Source organism: Dipteris shenzhenensis, chromosome 13, assembly GCF_047967505.1.
Source record: "Dipteris shenzhenensis isolate YYH24624 ecotype China chromosome 13, Dip_SZ_1.0, whole genome shotgun sequence".
Classification (NCBI taxonomy): domain Eukaryota; kingdom Viridiplantae; phylum Streptophyta; class Polypodiopsida; order Gleicheniales; family Dipteridaceae; genus Dipteris; species Dipteris shenzhenensis.
In genome coordinates, this window is record NC_141608.1 from 54,913,163 (window position 1) to 54,937,248 (window position 24,086).

A 24,086-nucleotide genomic window follows, 5' to 3' on the forward strand; every position below is an offset into this window, starting at 1 on the left:
GTGATGTTCTAGCTTGACCTTCTCTCTCTCTTTTGCGCAACTCTCGTGTGATTGCCTTGGTTTGCATGCGAGTGATCGTGTTCAAGGGCACTTGAGCAATGCGTCCGTGTTCGATCCCTAACAAGTTAAGACTTGTCATTCTTGGGTTTGAAGCATCAACAAGTGCTCTTCGCATCGAACAATCTTTATACAAGTGGTCTATACCACAGCCACTACATAATGGAATATTGGTAGCGACTGCAGTCGTAACTGGCGGTGCATTGTTGTGCCTGTATGGACAATCCTTGTAATAATGAGGTCCTGCGCATCCATAACATTGGACAGGTTGTCCTACTTGTGCCTTTTGTGGACACTCATTTGCCTTGTGTGGTCCATTGCACCTGTAGCATTGGATTGGTGGTCTGGCGTTTGTGTTATTCATATCCCTAGCCTTTACATTTACTGGTGCTGTTTGGTACACTGGGATATGTTGATCACCTTGAACAACATAGTGACTGAGGTAACTCATATATTCGTCATCCTCTTGCGTGGTTATCGGTTGTTCAACGTAAGCCTCGGTGATTCTAGGATCGGGTTCACTCCAACCCTGGGACATATCTTCCACCGTCACTTGATTCATAGGCGTAATTCTTGGTGGAGGTGGTTGAGGTCCTAGGATTGGTGGTAGTAATGGCACATTCTATGGCTGATATGGCATAGATCTAACATTACTAGCTCCTTGGGTGAATTGATTCGATTGTAATGGTGGAGCTGGCAACGCTAGTTGTTGCAGCCTTAGTTGGTATGTCTGAGTCTGTGTTGGCGGCAACATTCTGGGGTATCTACACTAGGATGTCTCATGGTTTCCCCATCTATTGCAGTGTTCGCACCATAAGGCTGGTGGTCTTGCTCTTAATCTTGGACATTCGTTCGAGGGATGGTTCCCTGAGCATACACTGCACCATACCATGTCTCTCCTTGGGTATAAGTGCGCATTCCCCTAGTGGTCTCGATGAGCTGCGTTCTTCGCTTGAGGATTTAGCCTTGCGACTATTAAGTCTGCAAGCTCATCTATATTCAAGTCCTTGGCTTCCTTGGATTGCTCCTTGGAAACCTTGGACGAACTTGCGTCAGGATCCTTGGATCCCATGATCGAGGGCACAAATGTCGTAGTGGTCTCATCTCCCTCTCTCATGTTATCACCTAACCTGATCGCTTCTTTACTGCATGTCTCGAAGGATGTTATGTTCAGCACGGTAAGCTGATCATGCAATTTAGAACTTCTCAACCCCAATAAGAACCAAGGTAAGAGTTGTTCATCACTGAGCTTTTCATGAGGCTCACACCTTGTGTTCAAATGTTTAATCTTAGCAATGTAGTTCTGCAAGGAGTCTTTACCTTGTTTGACATGATTTAACTGATTGACAGGGCTCCACTTCGAACCTTTTGGAGAATACTCCAAAATGAATGACCCTCTCAACGTATCCCACGTATTCTTTTCTTCGTCGTTAAGCCCTCGATACCATGCGCTTGCCTTGCCATCCAATTGGATTCCAAAGGCTCCAATCTTGTCGCCATCGGAGACATCTCCAAAGGCTACACAAATCTGCTCGAATCTCTCTACATACGTGATTGAATCACCTTCCCCATGGAACTTCATGATTAATTTGGCAATGGCAATGGATCTATTCCTAGACCCATGATTATCCCTAGCTGCAGGAAATGCAACTGGCGCTGGTGCCCCCCTTCCTATAGCTTGTACTAACGTCCTAAGCGCATCATCTGACAATACTGTCTGATGAATAGGAGGTGGCTGTTGATATGGCATCTGTGGTGGATTTGAATGTGTATAAATTGGTTATGGGGGATTGTAGGCTTGTTAGGGTTGGACCGGTCTTGGGTACTGTCTCATGTGAGGATCCACAAAATATGATGTGCTTGGTGTTTCATGCGGTGGGCTCACCATTGGATGAGTTTGCATGAATGTTGGTCCTACCGACATTGGGTTAAACCTAGGTGTCGGCCCTTGATAAGCCATGGTCGTGATTGGTGGTCGTGCCATTGGAGGTCTATCTTGAAAGTATGGCACTTGTCTTGGTGGTTGAGGCATTCTCTCAACATTTGCCTCCATCTGTTGTGTGTTCATGTATGATCTATAACTCCCTTGAAGATCGGATGGTCCTGCTTCCGAATCAAACCGAAAGGTTGGTCCGCCCTCAGCTTGTAGGTTCTGAGACTGTAGATCATGCGCAGAGGGTGGTGTCATCACCGTTGCTATGTGTTCTGTAACATCAGGAAATCCTGAAGTCACCGTATTCGTACGAGCCAACAAATTCATGTCATATGCATTCTCGAATAGTTGCGCTCGTGGGTCAAACCTTACAAAGAAGTTTGTAATTCCTTTCTAAATCCTACTAGAGGTTGACTGCATAGGGGACTGAGTCCCTGTGGTTTGAGCAATGGAAACTTGGATTTCATTTTGGTTAGGCATGTTGCCCTCCATGCTCATCGTGTTGTCTATGCTCGTTTCATATTCAAATAAAGGTCCTAGCACAGATGATGTACTATTCCGTGAAGATCTTTCTCTAGCAATTAGACTTGAGCCTAGAATAGCCTCTAAGTCCACGTTCGAAACGCTATCTTTTGAAACAACTTCAGGTCCTATGGTACGTTCGGACCTAAGGTGCATGTATATAACTGAGGTTCAGGTTGGAATGGAGTCCTGTTGTCAATGTGTTCAGACTGTCACAATCAGATTATGCAGTTCTAGTGGGAGAAATTAATGCAGTGCGCTGCAATAATTATTGCAGTGCCTTGACTTTTCTGGGCCTTTCTCCTCCCATGACTGGTCAACTCACTTTTGCTCTGAAGATGTTTATTGGTGATGATTTGCTGCATGGTGACTGATGCACTAATTTAATGCAGCGTGCTGCAATAATTAATGCAGCGCCCTGGCTTTTCTCACATTGTTGACTTTTTTATTTACCTTTGACCTTGAACACTTCATGGAAACACTTACAAACCCTAAGAACAAGTCAGTTCATTTGGTCACGCTGCAATAATTATTGCAGCACTGATGCAATAACAGGCTGACTAACAGGTTGGTGACTAATTAAGTGTTTAAAGATTCGAGTTCAGTGAATCAAGACTAATTTTGAAAAAAGTCAACTATAAGTTAATGCAGCGTCAGTGCATTAATGACTGACATGTTGGTGCATTAAATTTTTGACAGGTAGGTGACATCTGTCAGTGATTGTTGGGGCTTATTATAGCGCCCTGAATTAATGCAGTGCCCTAGAACACTATTATAGCACCTATGCTTCCGACCTCAGTTTTGACATTTTGACTCATTTTTTTGTGTTTTTTCTTATTTGTGATTTGTGCACAGTGATGTGTAGGTGCTCTTCTAACTACTTGAAGCTAAAAAACACTAAAAACAACAACATAAAAAACTCAAAATGAAGATGATGGTTTTTGACCTCACAAGTCTCTTCTTGGGTCAAATCTTGCCCAAAAGCTGACTGTGATAGGTTGTTTTTGATGTACTTGCACTACTTTTTCCAGATCTAAGCTTAAAACAACAAAAAATAATACTTTGAAAACTCGTTTTTAATTTTTCCAGCCCACAGGCCACTACTCTTTTCCTACTCGCCTTTGCAACCAACTAACGGTTTAAAAAGGGTAAATACGAGGAAAACAACACAAGAACCTAAGCAAGGTTGCCTACCTCCCCGGCAACGATGCCAAATTTGTTAAGTCTTCTTCGACGGAGACTCACATGTCGTGGGGATCTTGCAACTTGCCGCTTGAGAGTGCTCACCTCCAAGCCACTTCCTTGCTCGGGGGGGTCACTCATCATATGTAACCCTATCACGTGAGTTCAACAGAAGGATATTTTTTATTCCTAAAATTTACAGAAATAAATATACATAAGGGACTATTTAAAATAGTTTTGGAAAAAATTTACAGATTTGTATAGAAAAGGGGTACATTTTATTAATGAAAAAATTTACAGATAAGGGATTTTAAATATAGGCCTTGAACGCACGTGATATAGAGGGTTTATACATAGTGACCCCCCCGAGCTTCCTTGTGAGAGCTGGTTCTCAAAGTCGTGGTAGTGTTGTCACAGGCACCGTCCTCGGATTCTCATTCTTGCAACTAGGCAATCGTAAGGGGAAGGGGAATGAGAAGAAGAGAAGAGAGAACAAGAACATAGAAAGGAAGTAAGAGAAATAGAGACATGTTGGATTAAAAGAGCAATATCTTTTAATGCTGGCCCGAATTAAAAGAGGGTGACATGCTGGGTTAGGCTCATCTTTTAATTGTAATTGTGATGCGTACCTAACCCTGCTTTCGTTGCGGTGAGCCATTTTAATAGGCTCACTATAATATTATTTGATACTATGCCTCAACAGTCACCAATTTTGGAAGAGCAAGAGATGGGGCTACATCACGAAATAAACTTCAATCCGAACATTGAACCGGATCTGATTTGCCGCCTATATATCAGAGTCAGAAACTTGCATGCCTGCCATATCCGCACATTTGAGGATATGGTAGACACTCATTTTTGGCCACCTTGTTTGGGTAGGGAAATTTTTTTACTCCAAATACAACATTAGAACAATTTTAAAATTGGAGAATTATACATGTTGCATCTACAAGTGATGCACTTCTTACTTGCTACTCACTATCAAGCGAATCAATTTTTTGGTTTCTTTTTTGCAAGAGTAGTGTTAAGAGAAGCATGAAGGTACGGAGGATGAGCTTCAGGTTCATTAGGTTTCTTTTTCTCACTTCATTTGCAATCAAGGTTTGCATTTTGTGTCTTCCAATGGTGAAAATCAGGCACATCCTCTCGACGCCTTGACCATCCCCTCTTGTATGTGCATAGATTGGTGTTGTACTCACATGCCATTTGCATTATGTCATTTACAGAAGACCCCGAGCAACACCCTCCTCCCCAACCTGATTTTTTGCAAATCGCAAGGTGCGATGAATCTTGGTGTTGGCGAGGGAGAAATCCTTGGATAAGTGCTCCACTTGAAAGGCAAACATCCCTTCTATTGATGAGAGAGAAGCTATTCCTACCATTGAGGTAAGGACTAATTTCATTGTATTAAAAACCCACTGGCGGTGATGAAAACAGTAGGAGGAATGAGGGAGGAATTGGACAATTGAAGAAACATGAAGCCCAAAGCGTTTGGAGAAATGCTATCGTGGAGGTAGAAAAATCATTCGTGAGAAAAGGCTGGAAGAATTGTCGCAAAGGAACAAGTGGGAAATCGGAATTTGAATGCATGAAAGTTGTGACGCCTCCAAATTTGAATGCATTAACCCATTGCCATATACGATGATCAAAACTTTTGCTATGAGCCACAATTCTTTTGTTGAGAGGTGATAGAGTAGCCGGTACTGCATAGCTACGTTCCTTGTGTCATCTCATTGAAGTTGAATTTGAAATTTTCATTCTGCAAATTGTAGTATCCGCATCCTATATTCCATCGAGTTTTACTGGCGATATTTCCTGTGTAGCGAAAGAGGTTGATGCAATTTGCATGCAAATGGCTCTTTTCATGTCTCCGCAAAGATTTCTCATGCAATTTGTGTATCTGTGCACATCCTCCAGGTGCAAATTTGAATCCGATACAAGCGTAGCAATGTCTTATGGGCATTTTCCGTAGGTAAACATTTTAATTTTACGGTCGGATTTTGAAATTTTCGCAATTGAATTATGATATTGTTGGCTGGAAGCGAAATACCTCCTTATATGCGACAATCTAGGATATATGTGGTGGACGTAGCTAGGAAGCGTTGGATCTGTACGAGTTTAATGAACAGAAGGTATCGTGTTGCGTGACCTTGAGTGTGTTGGGAATGCCGTAACAAGCACGAAGATCAAGAAATGGATCGTCCAACACCAGGGATGCAGTTCCGGCGACATGGCGATCAGGCACCGGCGTCACGACGAAGCGCGCAGGGCGGCACGATGGAGGGCGGGGTCGCACACCACGCACGTGCGCCGGAACAACATATCCAAGGCGCTCCCCACCTCTGCCTGCATTCCTCCACTCTGCCTGTTCCACAAATGCGGCGCCACCCATTCCTTCTCCTGCACCTCCCGCCGGGCAAATAATTCCGCCCTCACCTCCTTCCATCCGACCGGGTAAAATACCTCCGGCGCCACCACCTTGTATGAATATCCATCCAAACCTCCCATCCTCCTCGCCACCCTTGACACTAGATATGGCCCGTTGTGCCCCCACTTGTTCCCGTTGAACGTCTCCGTGAATTCTTGCATGAAGCTTCGCAGTAACGGATGCCCCTTGTCGAACACCATCGCTGCATTGTTGAGCCGCGTCCACCTGCCTGCTTTGTCCACTCCTTGCGCCCCGATGCGGTTGGCTAGCCCCTCCAAGCTCCGCAGCACGATCATGTCTGTGTCCACGTAGATACCGCCGTATTTGTAGAGGGCGGCCAGTCGCAGCAGGTTGAGAGGTTCTGGGAGAGGGGGATGATGCCTGGGTCGATTTTTCCTGCTCGGAAGTCGGAAAACCATTTGTGGGCAGGCGTGTTGCGGAACAAAAAGGGAAGGTCGGGTGTTATGGCAGTAATTCGGAAGCCCCTGAGCACAAGAGGGCGCAGGAGTTGTCGGCGTTGTCCGCAATCCAGAGAACGAGACAAGATAACAACGCAAGCCGAAGGATGGGCTCGGAACACGCTCTCCAAACAGAGACGTTCGCGAGCTCCGAAGGAAGACAGTTTGGATATCCAAATCATAAGAAACCGCATCTCGCAGCGGCTGCCCGGTGCTGTATTGCCATTGCCCACATGCGAATTGTTTCCATTTGACCCTCCTCCGTCCAGAAAAGCGAGCATGCGCTCCGCAAACTGTCTCGAACGCTTGTCAGATTGCAATATGCCGAACTTTCCCCACTGCCGCTTCAACCATTTCGCCCTCCTTTTGGCCGCTCTTGCCTTCAATGGGGTGCCCTGCAGTACACTTGATGCCGATTGCTCCTCCTCAAAGCCCTTGCTCATTCCTATACCCTCGTGCAACAAGCTCTCACTGGCATGAGCGCAGCCCAGCGGCCCTTCCGATCTCTCGTTTTCCTTTGACTGATCAATTTGCGCCCCCTCGTACACTGTGACGTTCCGTCTCTTTGATGAATATGCTTCGTCTACAATTTGCACGTGGTTAAGGACTGCCATTGGCTTTTCATGTCTGGAATCGTTCGCGACGTCGACCAGCGATACACCTTCGATATTCGCCGTCTTCTGTTGATGGGCGTCAGGATATATTGGCATTGTACGGCTGCTCGGTTCGACTTGCCCAGCCCGCGACATTGTCATATTACATGCTTCCATCCTCGTGTCTGTGCTATCGCCGTCGTGAGTGCCCGTCTTAGAAGTTGTCGCATGGTCATCCTCCCCGTGGATCCCATCCTCCTCCAATCCGGCTGCGCTACCGCCACCGACTGATATGGATGGATCGGCATTTTTGATTCCATTGTGCGCCTTCGTTTCGAGCCTGAGTACCGCAAAAGAAACCTTTACGGCTGCGAGCAGTGTCCACTGCAAAGAACGTTGAACTGTAGCGGAAAGCTTGGTGAACTTCGGTGGCAAGACAGGACATGGATACGATGAGTGGAATGCAACCATTGCGTGAATCGTTAGTATGCAAATGAGACCGCAGACAAATAAGGTTGCTTGCCTACGACGGAAGCGAACCGGCTGCATCTTTGGCGAGATGGTCTCGAGGGCCGCCTGCTTGGGTCGTAAGAAACTAGATCTCCTGAGTGATACCATGGCCATATTAATCGTAGTACATATACACGGGGTGTCGAAGGGGTGCTAGCTTGCAGCTCCCAGCCAATCGTCTGATAGACGAAGCTCGACCTTAATTCGTGCAGTAGACATGCTGATGGCCGTCCTAAATCGAAGGCTACGTTGCCATACGAAATGTCCGGTGCAGCGGCCATGGAATGGAAGGTGCGGAAGGCCGGCATCATGTGTGCGCAGGCCGGCTGTGTGGAGGAGGAGGGCGAACAACAGTGTTGGGGACGGACATCTAGAGAAATGCATCTGTCTGTTCTGCCAAGCAAAGATGCAATTTGTCATTCCGGTGTTGATCTGGATTTTTGAGACGCAAGGCTACCACGCCTCGTGCGATCGCGCTAGCGAATCTCCCCCAAAGCCGCGGATGAAGGTGGAAGTATGACGTTTCATTCTTTATGTGAATTTAACAAGGGTTGCACTGTGCGCACCCGCTCACGCGCTCTCTTCCATAGACTTTGTTTTTTTCCTTATTGATGTAAATGTGTAGTTTATGCTAAAGGTATATCAGTTTCTTTTGTTTCAAAAATTCCAAAAATTTTAAAGAACACTAAAAATATAATGGAAGAGTTGCATTACTTGCACATGTGGCAAAATGAGATCATCAAATGTACGGACATATCTTGAGTTGGCAAACTCAACAAGAAACACACAGAATTTAAAGGCAATTAGTACATGTCTAGGTATGATTTTGAAATAATGATTCGAATGAAACTATGTGCGCAAGAGAATTTGTGCACAAAGAGGAGATTGTGAGGGGGGGGAAAAAAATCATACATAAAGTATGGCGGAAAGCCGGCACTACTCTCTTTGAAAATTTATAATTATAGGGGAACGTGCCTTTCCCTTGTTTCAAGAAAGCATCTCCAGTGGTGAAGGTGTAGCATTTGGGAGATCACATCCAATGTTGGATATGTTTCACAAAGAAATGAATGTAGTGATGCAAGCCCATACTTTTGTTTGCCTTAACAGTCATCACTAGTTGGATGTTGTCGTTGTCAATTAAGTGGCCTTTTAAGTAGTCTCCGTGCAATTGGCCACTTTGTTTTTTAATGAGCTTATTGACACCCTATTTTAGCAAAAGTTTAATAGCCGTTCCATCATTGAGCTCTACTACCTTATGTAGAGCTACTTCTTGTGTGCCCTTAGAGTTAGGGTTTGACCATGTTGCTAATAGAATCTCTATGCATTGGGTTTGACTCCTTTCAATGGCCAAAAACACCACACTTCTACCATCTACACCTCTATCATCATTCCACTGCTAGCCCCCTTACCTCCAACAATAGCCGCACCACCCCCTTATGCCCTTCCCTTACGACCTAATGTAATGCCATCCAGCCCCCGTCTCCCCTTATCATGTTGTTGCCCCCTTTGTAATAATAGCTCCACTATCAAGTCCTCTCCTAAGTTGGCGGCCTCTTGCAATACTGTCTTCCCTTCCTTGGTCTTTGCTTCAACATCCGCATTGAACTCCAAGACAATTGCACGAGCTTTGCCCTTCCCTTTGCAACAAAGATAAGCATGGGTGTCCTCCCTTCCTTGTCCCTACAATCCATTGGCTTCTCGTCTAGCTCTAGTACCTCCCTTATGTCTTCCATTGACCCCTCTTTCACTAGCTTCCTCAAAATGTCGCCTCCTATGAATACCACCCACATCTTGAATCCAATTTTTACTATGAATTTGTTGTAGTTGTGTGAAACAATGGTCGACAACTCCATTTGAGGATTAAAGATTATTTCCACACCCATACAAGAAGAGGGATGATGCCATGAGTCCATTTGATCGTGTACCATTTGGGGATGTTGGGCTACACTTTGAATGCAACTAGTATAGCAGACATAGCATTCTTTAAGCTAATGGCAGCTCCCGCTTCAGATTTTACGATGAGCTCTTGAGGATGAATAATAAGAAACCTCTTTCCATTCAAGCCAAATTGAGTTGCCAATCTATGTATCAAAAGCACCTTCTAGAAGGCTATGCCAACCAATCTAGAAACTTGCGGATCATAAGTGTCGGCCAAAGATGTGTGAGTTTGTAGCTAGCCAAAGTCGAGTTTTCCTCAAGTAGCTTGAATGTTGCAAAGTAGCCTTTCACAAACCATGTGAACGCATGATGATCGTGGCAAGCCAGACTTGTGGCACGATTGGGTCATGAAGTCTCAAAGGTTGCACTCACTAAGAGAAAATACGCACATCTTTGATCGGTGGAGAAAGGCAGGTTGGATTTTTAAAGATTTTTGTTAACCAACAAACGTGCAGATGCTGGAAGAACTTAAGTATGATTTGCAATTAGTAACATATATGGGTCTACAAAAAAATCGATCTTGATCCACTCCATGGATTATTGGATTCCCCGACCTATGCTATTGAATCTTCCAGCACTGATAAGCAAAACAAATTTTCAAACTCAATAGAACTCACGGTGAATGTGCTTCTTGGTTTGCTTTTTCATGAGTTAGCACAATTGTTGTCTTTATTTAGCCCTCTCTCTAGTTGTTTGATGACATGATATATTTAAAACATTATATTTTTATTACTTGAGCATGAGAGATCTATTGATGTACATTATTCTACCTGGCTCCACAAGATTTGAGTATTGTGAAAGATGTTCTAGTGTTGGTCAGGTGAATAGTAGCACATGACCAAATCCTTATTTAAATTTGATGGCTATTTAATATTTAATTACATGAATAACCTAGGCGAAGTTTAGGAATTTTGAAGCAAGAACAAATGTAACTAAGGAAATCCATTTCAAAATTTGAATTATATTTTTTATCAAATTAAGCATGCCAAAAATAAGTGAAACATAGTGTCTTGCATTGCATGTTTCTCTTTCTCTCCCTAGGAGCAACTAGTTGATCAATGTAGAAATGAATCCATTCTACTGCAAGCAGTACCAAATTATTATCATGAGATGCCTCGTGCATGCAATCGATTCTCGATTACCCTCCCTATGAACGAGGCTCAAGTGGGGTGCACAAAACACCAAGGAAAAGCCTCTTCGTGCATTGTCAAGGTTTGGCAGCTCCTCTTCCTCTCTAAAGGAAATTCCTGGTAGCTATGGCCTTCTCTTGCTAGGTGCCGAATCTCATCTATGACCTAATCTACACATTTATGAGGTTTTTCATCAAAAATACAAGGAATGAGTTTGGGTGAGTACTAATCGGCCACAAACTCTAATGTGACTTATTATGTTGATAGCTTTTCTCTTTTGAAAGTAGAACAAAAGGAGCTCAAAACCTCTAGTGATCCTTGATATGAACTTCCAAATAAGGATTTTGGGCTTTGCTTCGATTGTGTTCCATATGTCCTAGGATACTGGGCAAGAGGACCTTAAGTGATGATGTGTGCCCTTTCCTTGGTGAGTGGGTTTGAGAAACTTCCAAATTGGATCTCAAGCACTTACTTTGGATCATTGTATCTGTGTGCTTGTTGTTTATTTAAAAAGTATTGATTTCGCCGCCTTCATTCATGACCTACTCTGAAAGGTCTAGAGCTCAGATGCATAGTTTCTGCTCTCAATTGCTAGGGAATTTTTTCTTTTCAATTTCCTTGCAAATTGTGTTTTCTCTATCGAGAATCTTCGACAATATGCAAATTTCAAAGGTCCTATTTGTTTTGAAGAAGATATTTGTTAAAAAAGGTGTGGAGCCTAATGCCACCCTAATGCTACCCATGAAAGATCCAATGGGAAGGTGGTGGAGTTGATTTGTGGTAGAGTGAAGAGATATACACATATTATGAATGTGGGAAATTTGTGATGAGTAAGTATATATGGAAGGATCAAGGACTATCCATATGTGGAACAGGTGCTACGTTACTATGTGGACAAATAGTACATTGTTTGTCCTCATGGGATCTAGATGGATAGCCACTAATTGAGAGGAAATTGGTGGAATGTTTGAGCTCCATTCTCCATGCACTAGTTGTATCATGCATTGAGATGTTCGATGGGACAACATTGTCAATGCTAACAGAAGCAAGTTATAGGGTTCAATCGAGTCACCTTTCTTGATAGCTCTCACCATCCCCATTCTCACATCAATTGTCACCATGGAGCGAGTCAAAAATGATGCCGCCACTACCAAAGAGAAAGTCAGTAATGATTGGCACTAAGAGAAATATGAGAAAACAGAGGCTTGAGATCAATAAATTGGTCCTAGTTAATCATCAACCACTTGGAGGGAAGTGGTGGATGAGGCTAGTGGAAATGGCATGCACCTAGTACTTACTAACAATGTCGGCTTGAAACGATACAACATGCATGTACATTCATAACTCCCAAGCTATCGATCCACCCCTAGATATGTGTGCTCCCATTATCCATGTTAGGTCCTTGATGATCATTTGATCAATAAAGTATTTGAGGGGAGATAGTAGCGTAACAACCTACACTGGATACTAATCACTCTTTGCAGCAAAAGCCAACCCCCATATGTCAACCTTGACATTGTGATGACTTGCTATCTCATGTGCATGATTATGTGGAGCCAACTTGCATCCATGAACATGGGCTGTGTAGCCTCATCAAAGTCAATAGCATTCAACAATGCAATAGCAACAACATCAAGAAAAAAATCTCCACTCATGAGCTTGTCTCCCCACCTCCTTTATTCTTTGGACCTTTAGTGGATCACTCGAGGTATTTGTTGTGCCAAAGCTCAAGGTATCATGCCTAGATCATGCTTTGCCTTATTTCCGCTATAGTTTTCATACCATTAGATTGGTTTTGGAATGATGTTGTTGACTGTTGAATTTTTGTAGAAGGGAGCTTTGGTGGTTGACACCATATTAAGTTTGAATGTAGCATCCACAAGATGGCCTCTTTCCCTTTTTTTTTCCTAGATGCATGGTCAATTTCAACTTTGCAAGCTAGATGAAATATGAAAAGAATGCATAGATTTTTTTCACGGCATGGTGGGCAACAAAAACCTTCAAATGTTTTTAGATTCTCAATATAAGCAACAAGCAATGTATCTACAAATGATTTAGTTGGCCAAAATTAGGTGAGATCAAGTGGCTTGCTTAAGGAAAAGTAGAAGGGATGTTGGCTCAATTCAAAAGTAAATGGAACATCAAAAGAATGCGTAGATTTTCTTCGCCAAATGTTGCATGGTGCGCAACAAATGCCTTCAAACTTTTTTAGCTCTTTAGCAACAATGGCGAGCAATGTATCTAGCAATGAACCAATTGGCCAAAATTAGGTGAGATCTACTAGCTGTGTGCTTGAGGAAAAGTAGAGGGGACAATGGCCCAGCTCAGAGTTACATATTGCTCTCTCCATCCATATTAACTCAATTGCTCAACATCCATGTGCATGTGTGAGTAGACTTCTTCCATCATTTGCGGGATAGCTTCGATGGTATTTCTATGGCATTGGTATGAAATTTAGTTGAACAAACGTTTCATAGAATCCATATGATGGATTTAATTAGAGCTACAACATATGCAAAGAGTTACCAAAAATGCCAGTTCTAGATTGGAAATATGAAAACAACATTGAATTGGCAAAGCTATAAATCATCCTTTAGTGAGTGCACCAATTAGTAGAAGCTAAACATCAATAGTTTTTGACCCATTGCATTCTAGAGTCAATCATTTGGAAGTTTGTGCATGCATGTCCTTCAATCAAAAATCATGTGGGTTATTTCCTAAAAGTTGTCATGCAAGGCTTCATATTTGTATTATGGATGGAAGAAATTCTTTCCATCTTATGTATATCTCATTTCTATCTCTCTTTGAGCAACATTTACTAATATTGTTTGAGCCACAATTGCAATGGTGCAATGTATGCCATCAACATTTGCCACAGAATGTTGCTCTTTTGCTTTAAATTGCATTATGTTAATAATGTTTGCTCTTTGCTCTCCCTCTTATTGCATGATGCTTTAGGAGGAGTCATTGAGTGTTGAACATGAAGTTAAATTTTGGTTAGGGATGTTAATGATGATTTTTTAGGGTTTTGGGTGAAAATTGGTTTTATTGTTACAATGCAATAGTTAATGGTATCTTGATACATAAAAGTAGTAAATGGACAAGTCAATTCACACAAAAAAATCTTCACAAGGGACGAACTTTTTGAATATCAATGCACACTAGGTGTGACAAACAAGCTGCAACTTGAAAATCCAATCATTTGAATGCTCAATTTTGTGAGCCTAACAAGACTCATCTAAGTGAGAAGCTCTTGATCAAAGTTGAGTTGCACAGAGAGAGAGACAGAGAGAGAGAGAGAGAGAGAGAGAGAGAGAGAGAGAGAGAGAGAGAGATCTCACACACACACACACACATGTCTCAAAATGCTTAATGTAGTTATGATGCATGTGAGTACATGTGCAAGGATCACTACAAGGGATCAGGCTCATACCAATGCTGCTAGCTGCGGAAAATGACTTGTGAAAAAAAAGTAGGGGGCCGGTGTATTAGTGCATGTATCATCGTGGCCACAGACATGTGTAAAAGCGCTTGTATCATCCTCGTCAGATGTGCTTATACGCAAGTCTATACACACGTTTTACCAGTTTGTTGCACTGATACACACATGCTTAATAGAGTTTCCATGTGTATACACATAAGTTTGACAAACTTTATGCACATATACATGCAAACAGAGAGCAAAAATAAAAAATCCAAAGAGTGCTATTTGGTACCTGAATGCTATTCTAGCATTCAAGCACCCAATAGCACTCTCTTGATTTTTTTTGGGTGCATTGCACTATCCACAGAGAACATTTTGTGCATTGTCAATACACCAATCAAGAATGACATGAATGTAGACATTGTCAATACACGATTCAAGACAGGCATGAATGCAATACTATCAAAATTTTATGTGAGCTGAAATTAAAAAATGGCTTTCATTATGCGAAAACATATATACAATGGTCCATATGTCGAAGTAGCCCATGGCTTTAGTTACAAAAATATATATACAATCACATCCTCAACATGGATGTGATACTAAAAGTCTAAGTACTCAGAGTCGGATGATGACAAGCTGCTCCCTCTAGGATCAGATAAACTCACATCGGTGTACATGTCCAATGAGTAGTGTGGAGTAGGAGCACGCGCAAGAGCAGAAGTAGGAGCAATTGTTGTAGCGATGGGTGGATCATTAATAGCAAGAGCATTAGCAAGTGTAGTAGCGACTTGTGCCTATTCAAGTAAGATATCACATATAAGTATATCTATATGTAATTCAAAACTTAATCAACCAAAATCATTTGTTTAGAGTTTTCAAGTACTTTCGACCGTATGGTCTCATGGCTATCTCAAATTACGCATCCATAATACGTCCCTTTATTTTGAAGAGGGCTCATGTGTCATGTCTGCTATGATGACGAGCATATGCAGTCTCATGGGTTGTGGGCTTCCTCCCCATAATCCATTGCTATAACATAATCAACACAATTTGCAAGATTAAAAAAGTTATACAATCAATGAATTAAGTAAAAAATCAAATAAGGTGGCAAGATATGAACTCTGCCTCCCATGACTTAATGCCTCCATATCCAAAATACAAAGATCCCATGGTCTCCATCTAGATTGGTTATGGCTTGCCTGCTCTTCCCACCACCCTATGCTCATTTCTTTGCCTGCTTTTACTCATGTTTGTGGGTAGTGGTAGGTTTCTCCATGGGATAGCCACCCACCTCTTGATTTGCCCGATCATCATACGCGAGTTTCTTAAGGTGAGATCTTTAATTACTTAAGATCTCCCTTATTCACGTCCTTCCCCATACATTCAAGAACATCGCATGTGGGGGATTGGGGTATTGACTATCTACAACATCTATCACCTCCCCAACTAATCAATAATTTTGATCTTTAAATTTAATAAAACAATTTTTATACAAGTTTGACACGACCCATGCATGTACTCCATGACCTCTTTCCCACTCTCATCCATCACTATCCCACCCCTATCTATCACATCATAGTATATCTCTACCTCCACCTCTCTCTCCTCCTCATCATTGTCTCCTCTAACTCCTCTCCCACCGCATGCCCTACCACTTTGCCCACCAAAGCACCTACTACATCCTCCACTCCCACTCTCCCTACTGCGGCATCTACTCTGCTCTATACTACAAGTGGAGTCACAACTGGGGGATTGTGCACGTGACTATGGATGTGACATTGAGCATGATAGTGGTTGTGAGGGAGTATGTGATGGTGGTTGTGAGCACTAATGTGATGGTTTCTAGGAGGGAGTGCATGAGTGTGTCTGGGAAGGGGTATGTCTCTTCAATGGGCGTGGGAGAGGAAAAGCCTGTTGTCTCACCAGACTTGCAAGCACAGAAAGCAGTGGAGTGCCATGGACACTCAGGAGCAGGGCGACTATACCAGGGAATCTAGGAGGGGGATGGGCATACGTATACTCTATCAGCTCTATTGGGCCAAAGTGGTGAAATGAGCTAGCATCTCTGCCATCCAAGTGCCATACGCAAATGAATTGGATGAAGAACCTGGATTCATGAAGAATTTGCAAAAAAAAGCATAGCATATAAATTTGGACCCACTCTCACATGTCAAATTCTATATACTTATTCCCTTTCTCTTCCTCTTCTTTTCCCTTTCTTTCACTTTCTTTTTCTCTTCCATTCCCTTCCTTTCTCTTCATCTTCCCCTCTTTCCTTTATCTTCCGTTCTTCCCTCTTCCCCTTACCTTCTCTTCCCTTCCCCTTCCCTTCCCTTCCTTTCTCTTCCTTACCTTCTCTTCCCTTACCTTCTCCCATTACCTTCTCTTCCTCTCTTACCTTCTCTTCCTTACTCTCCCCTTACCTTCTCTTCCTTACCTTTCTCTTCCTTCCCTTACATCCTCCACCTTCTCTTTCTTACCTCCTCCCCTTACCTTCTCTTCCTTCCCTTATCTCCTCCACCTTATCCTTCTTACCTTCTCTTCCTTACCTCCTCTTCCCCTCTTACCTTTCCCTTACCTTCTATTCCTTACCTTTCCCTTTCTTCCCTTACCTCCTCCACCTTTCTCTTTTTATAAAGAACCTAAACTGTGACAAGCATAAAACGAAAACAAAAATGAATTATATAATTGTGAGAAGTAAAAAACAAAAACTCAAACTTGTGCCCAATCGCATGTAAACACCCGTTAACAAATGCATGTAAAAACCCGTCAAGAGATGCGTGTATATCCACGTGAAATAATTGTGTAGGCAGAGTATACGCGGATGTACATGTGACCCGACGAAAAATGCTTCGCAAAAAAGGTCGACCACTGACAAACATCCTTAAAAGCAAACCCCAAACTATCATTTTCTTTCACAAAAGTACAAAGACAATTACTCAAAGATGACAGAAGGAAAGAGGACAAAGGACGAAGACACTTGCATAAAGAAAAGGGACATTTGCATAAAGAAAAGGAAGGAAAGAGATGGGACAAACTAGCTCACCTCTGGAAAAAAGAATCTCCTTTTTGGCCTTTGTGCATAGGTTTCCTTCACCTATTTGTATGTTCCTTCCACTCGTGTGATCCTCCTTGCATTTGACTTTCCTTGTTTGTAGGAAGAGGGAAGATTTGGTAGCAACGAAGAAGATGAAAGATATGAAAGTGAAAGGGTTTTGGAGTAGGCAACAACTTTTGTTTTAGGTATGATATAAACTATCACATGTAGGAGCGTGTGCATAATCACATGTTCACACAAGGTAGTGCATGCATACATATGTTTTCACATAGGGTAGCCGCATGCATACATGTGATTTCACACAGTGCTAATACACAAGTTATCACACAGTCTATATGCGAGTATACACGTGATATAGAGACTTTTTATACTTTGGTTAAAAACTGATTATGATTATGTATTTACTCTTTTGTACACATGATGTCATCAATCTCCTTAAGCAATTTTGGTGAAGATGAGATAGTGCAGCACCGTAATCACGATGTGTGGTTGGCACAAAGGATCAAGTGCATGTGTAATCAATGTCAAGGATGCATTGTATGAGCGCATCGAATTACCTTGAATCAGATCTCCATGTATGGAGAATGGAATCAAATAGATTTAGAGGTGAGTAGATGTAAATTGATAGTATCCAAATGACTCACGATGTCCAAGCAAATTGCTCTTAATGGATGCCATGTATGTTCCCATTTGATATCTAGTCAATTTTGTCAATAAACCTTCAAGATTAGTGTGACTATCATCCATACAAATATTTATAGAGTGGTATGATCTAGTGTGTGCTCAAAAGGTGAGTATATGGCATATCATTGCCCTATTTTCTGTGAGCCCATGCTCCACAATCCATGTTTTTTCCAGGTAGCAATAAGAAGACCGAACTAGTTGAGCTCGAGTAAATTTCAATATGTTGGATATTGATAAAGAACCATGGTCATGGACTTAATACATATATCGACATCTATGGAAGAGCTTTAAAGAGGAATCCGTTCATAAGTAAAGAGGGGTGGTTTTATTGGGGGAAACTTTTAGGTGAGGGGTCTTGAAATACCCCTTGAATGCCTGTAATACATAGGTTTTCTTAGTAGTTCACCTCCTGAGATTTTGAAAAATAGTACATATGTTTGAATGTAAAACCCTGGACATGAAAAATTTATCTATCGTGAGCCAATAATTAAAAATGTGTGTTTACTTTATTTTTAGAAAATGTAAAAGATTTTCTTAAAATTTTAAACCTTGGACTCCAAATAGAAATTAAGGTTGATATGATTATCTTAAAGACTATAAAATCCAAATCCTAAACCCTAATCCCTCATTGTTTACTATTCCCTAGAACCTAATCTACCTCCTGCCAACTCTAACATCTTGCAAATTCCCAGCCAACATCCAGAATGGCAATAAAACCCAAAAAATGAGTGGAATAATTAGATTTCTTTTAGATCTTTTTTCATTTTCAACACATTTAATGATATAAAAAATTTGGAATTAAAAAAATTGGTTTCTTTTTAAAAAAAAACTCTAAAGCTCTCATCCAAATCCAAACGCGAGGATCGGATTTGCATGAAGCTTCATGCAAATCTGGTCCCAGGAATCACATTTTCTTGAAGATTCATGCAAGTCCAATCCCAAAGATTGGGTGATTTTCATGAAACTTCATGCTTCCGATTCTGAGGATTGCTTTGAATTTGGCACAAGTGCATCATAGATTGAGGGGGAGATATAGCCAAGGAGGGTTTAAAACTTATGTTGTTTATGCATCGATGTGGTGGTGTTGTTGTGAACATACACATTCGGTATGTTGTAATGCAACATGGCGTATGTGGAGCCATCATTCTTGACTGAAGATCGTTGGCTAGTGATCTTGCTTACCTTTTTGGAGGGCCTCACACAAGTTGGGTATGAGAAGCAATCAAAGGCTACAAGATGATGCTAGAGCTTCGAGATCTATTGTCAAAGATGAGCGGTAAAGGGAAGATAATAGTCTTGCACCCCACAAAGACCTAGAAGAGGAAGTGTTTGATGATATGGTGTGGCATCTTTTTAGGGATGATCCCAAAGGTATGGATGACAATGATATGGAACAAGAGCATCTTTACAAGGCTTCATCGACAGCAGTATTTGAAGGGTGCAAATTCTCTATTATATGTGCTTCACTTGAACTAAATCTACAAACAATTTATGGATGGAGCAATGCAAGTCTTGATGCATTATTGAAGTAAGCATTCTAACTTGCAAATTTGAATTAGTGGTTAAGGTTTCACAATGAATAAAGCTCAATATGTTTTAATCGTTAATTGATGATATGGGATACAGGCTATAATCAAACATGCTTCCAAAGGGGAATAGACTACCCACCTCAAGAGACATAGCAAGGTGCTATGTGACATCTCTTGGAGGATTGGATTATGATTGCATACATGCATGCATTAATGATTGCACTCTTTCGTGGGACACATAAGGAGGCTCGACATTGTCCCATCTGTGGTGAAGCAAGGTATAGAATAGATGTGGAGTTTTGATGTACCTCATAAAGTCTTGCGACTCTTTGCTATAATTCCTCGCATCAAACACATGTTCAAGTGCAAATCCATAGCTGAGCTCATGTCATGGCATTCATCACATTGATCGGATGATGGCATGTGGAAAATTCTCGTAGACACTCCTACTTAGAAGCATATTGAAGATGAGTGGCCCAACTTTAAAATAGAGCCTAAAAACTTGAGGCTTGGCCTATGTATGGATCGAGTGAATCCATTTGGTTTCAAAAGCACCACATACAGTGTGTGGCCAATTGTGTTGGTGAATTACAACCTTCCACCATCAATGGCGATCAAGAAGGGACATCTTATGTCATCCCTTCTAATTCTAGGGGAACATAAAGTAAAGCACATGGATGTTTACCTCGAACCATTGATTGATGGAACTATGGAGAGGTGTTGTAGTGGCGGATGTTAGTAGGCCTCCCTTCTCTCGACACTTCGACTTGAAAGCAATATTGATGTGGACAATGCATGACTTTATAGGATACAACGATTGTTATGGTAAGAATTCTAATTACCTCTCTACTCTTATACTATTGGGTATATTAATTATAACTATTGACTTAATTATTCTAACTTTTATTTATATTTTAATAGGTAAACATGCATGTCATATTTGTGGCCCTTTGCTAGTATATGAGTATGTTGATGGTTTATGTAAGACCATATTCAATAATCATCATCGATTTCTCCCATCAAATCATCCTAAATATGTTGCTAATAAGAGTAATATTCCTCCACAAACACTTCATGAAAAAGATTAGAAGCGCATTTGGGAGTCTACAAAAGTTCTTCCTCCAAATGGCATGAATAGGTACAATTATGTTTGTCAATCTTGTTTTGTGTAGTCTCTAATTGGATTAAAGATCACATAGAGCAGTCTTGTTCGGCATCTCTTATGTAGGTACTCCATTTTTTTAAGGCTACAATATTGGACCCATCTTAAGATCAACCATTATCTTGATCCCATGCACATCTTTAAGAATGTGGCATCTGGTATTTGGGAACATGTTACTTGTAAATGAGACAATGTCAGCGTATGGGAGGACTTGCAGGTCATAGGACAGATGTGTCAAGCTTGGCCACGAGAGGAGGATGGGCATGTTCATCTTCCGCATGCACCATGGATATTAAAGGAGAAGGAGAAGCACATAAAGCAGGCCATCACTACTTTGCATACTCCCACTGGATGCATAAGATCATTGAAGTGGCCCTTCACAACCACTAAGAAAATAGGTATTGAGCAACTATATGGGTTGAAGTCTCACGATTGGCACAAGATGCACCAAGAGTGTTTTCCAAGTCTTATACATTGAAATTAAATTTTGTAATGTCTTAAACCATATATACACGTGCTCTTATGTATGTAGTTCATACTACCTACTAGCATCGACCATTGTGTAGACAAGAGCTTGAAAAAATGTATTTATAAGATGGGTGAGTTTATGAGGTATGTAAAACCCATGTCAAATCACCCTTCATTATATCTTGCACTTTAATTTGATAGTTTTTCAAAATGAACATGCATGAAGTATAACATACTATTCATTTGTTTTTCAAATATGTTAGCCAAAGCAATGGATCTAGCCATGTTGGATGATACATGCATTATGGTAGTGGAAGTGGTTTGTTTGGTAGAGGAAACTTTTCTGCGAACCATTCTCACAAGCCAACTACATCTCATTGTGCATTTGGTGGACAAAATTGCTTTATGCGACATTGTGCATGCACATTGGATGTTCTTTCTAGAGTGCTTCATGAAGACCTTAAAAGACTTTATGGGGCAAAGTGCAAGGCCCGAAGGAAGCATGGCCAAGTGTTGGTTGATACAAGAGTCTCTTGTATATATTTTAGAATTTCTTGGTCAAGTGGAAGCTCTTTGCTGTGACTATGGAGCAATGAAGAGGTTTAAGAATGACCTCTATTATGCCTCAAGGAAAAGGACAGACTAAAGTAATTGACAAAGCATTGATTGATTATCTCAATTTCACTTGCATCCTTAATAGTGATGTGATGAGCATATGGGTTACAAGATATGAGGATGCAAAGACAAGAAGGCAAGCAAAAAGAGCGCTCTTTCAAAGGCAACATGGCTCTCGTAAGGTGTATCCTAAGCATCTAGCAACACTTTTGAATGATATCCATGTTGATTGGTTGCATGAGGAAATGGAGAGAGCGGAGAGAAATGAGAGGCTACATATCACGGTGGAAGAATGGGAGTATGCACAAGGATGCATGTTAAAGGTACATAGAACTAACATTTTACATCAATTGTAAGTGATTTGCTTTTAATATTTATTCACATTGCTTACACAAATATTGCTTCTATTTTGGTTCAATGCACTATGTTCAATGCTATATGGTGTGAAGGAAAGCATTTTCAAACACAAAGAATTGATAATAAGAGGAATACATGAGATTGCGATGTCATTAATAGCTTTGAGTGAGCCAATGGAAAAGTGGATGATTATTGTGGCACAATCCAAGACATATTTAGGCTTGGCTTTCATTGCTTCTTTGTGTATGTTTTGGATGTCAAATGGCAAATGAATGTGGTGGAAAAAGGACCTAATGCAATGATAAAATGCCATGCAAGTGGCTATGTAACTATTGACTCTACAAAGTTTTAGCAAACAAAGGAAGATAGGCTTGTATTGCCACAACAATGTGAGCAGGTATGCAATATTTTTTAATCAATGCGTTTTATGTACATATATATCTAACCTCACATACCCCTAGACTTTTGATATGCTAATTAATTGCAGTATGTGTATTTGAGTAGGTTCTCTATCAACCAATGGTGCATGACACTAAATGGTGGTACATCATCCTTGTTGCACCACAAAACAAAGTGATGTACAATACATTCACTGATATGGAGCATATGGAGGATGTAGCAGGCTACAATGAAGATGATGTCAAACATGCCAATGAAGATGTTGTGATCGATGATTAAGAAATAAGAGATGATCATGATAATGAGGATGAGCGTGCCATTTCTCATGATCATGAACCCTACCATTGATGATGATGGTGATGTTGATGAGGATAATCAGGGCATTAGTACCATTATCAATGGACAAAATATCGATAGTGCAATAAATTTAATCATAGCCTTACAAATTGATTTAATGGATATCGATGTTGATTGTTTGGCAAGGATGGTTCTTATTGAAGATGAGATCGAATTCTAACAAATCCATCATTGTATCATTCTAAATTAATCACAATTCTATTGTATATGTTGTCTTTTAATTATTATCTTATGATTTGTTTTTGAATATACATTGTTGTAAATGCATATAGTGGGATTGTGTAATGACATTAGGGGAGAAGTGAGGTCTCAAAAGGGCCTCCAATTAGTGTTCCTAATTTCATGGAATTAGGGAGGATTTGAGGTGTACCAATGAGAGTGCTCCTCTTAGTGGGGCAATGCCATGTTGATGTGGAAGGTGCATGCAGCCTCTATTGGCTAGGCCTCTTACACATGGGACCCTCTCCTTCTCCCCATTGGTTGTGTCTCTTACACAATGTGCTGCTAGAACCCAACCCACTCCCCTCTAACCCATGTTTAACCCTCCTCCCATGTGTACCTTCCCCTGTTAATACCCACTTAGCATTCAAGAGGTTGCATGTGCTAGCCTTTCCCTCCCTCCACATTTTGAACTTGTGGATCCCTTTCCACATCTCCTCTCCCTCCTGCTGTAGCTTTGCCTCCCATTCTTGCAACTCTGCCCCTCTCTTGGGTGTCCCTCTTCCTACTCTTCCCACTACAGCTGCTTCTACTCCTCCCCTCATCCATGCCCCTCTTGCATGCCCCTCTCTTGCATGCTTCTCATCATCACTCCTCTCTTGTTGCTACTCCTCAACCATCTCTTTGCTAGACTTGTTTCTCCACAGGATCACCCCTCTGTTGTTGCTGCTCTTCCTTCTAATGTACAATTGCCCTGCAATCATGGTGAGGGGAAATTCCACTAGGCCATCTAACATGGTGGCCTCAGTTGTGCTCCACAACACCAAAGATGCATTCGATGACTGGCTCCCTTGCACATACATCTTGAACGACTGGATAATCATGAAAGGATCTGCCAAAGGTCCACATAGGCTTCCAAAGAACAAGAGAGGTGACCTCTTACATGAGTGGAAGGGACGCATCTTGAAATTCAAGTTGGGGAAGAAGGGATGGCTTGCAAAGATGCAACATGTGTACATGGCACAGGACATGTTGTTGCCCCCATCAACAAATCAAAGATAGATACCTTTGCATTGTAAGTTTGTTTTTTATTAGTTTGATCTTCTGAAGGAACACAGAT

General features: G+C 41.4%; 2 pseudogenes; both read left to right on the forward strand.

Moving 5' to 3' along the window:
- The first annotated feature begins 20,056 nt into the window (after window positions 1-20,056).
- Window positions 20,057-20,677, forward strand: LOC147895604 (uncharacterized; annotated as a pseudogene).
- A 685-nt stretch (window positions 20,678-21,362) lies between these two features.
- Window positions 21,363-22,967, forward strand: LOC147895605 (uncharacterized; annotated as a pseudogene).
- Window positions 22,968-24,086: the final 1,119 nt, after the last annotated feature.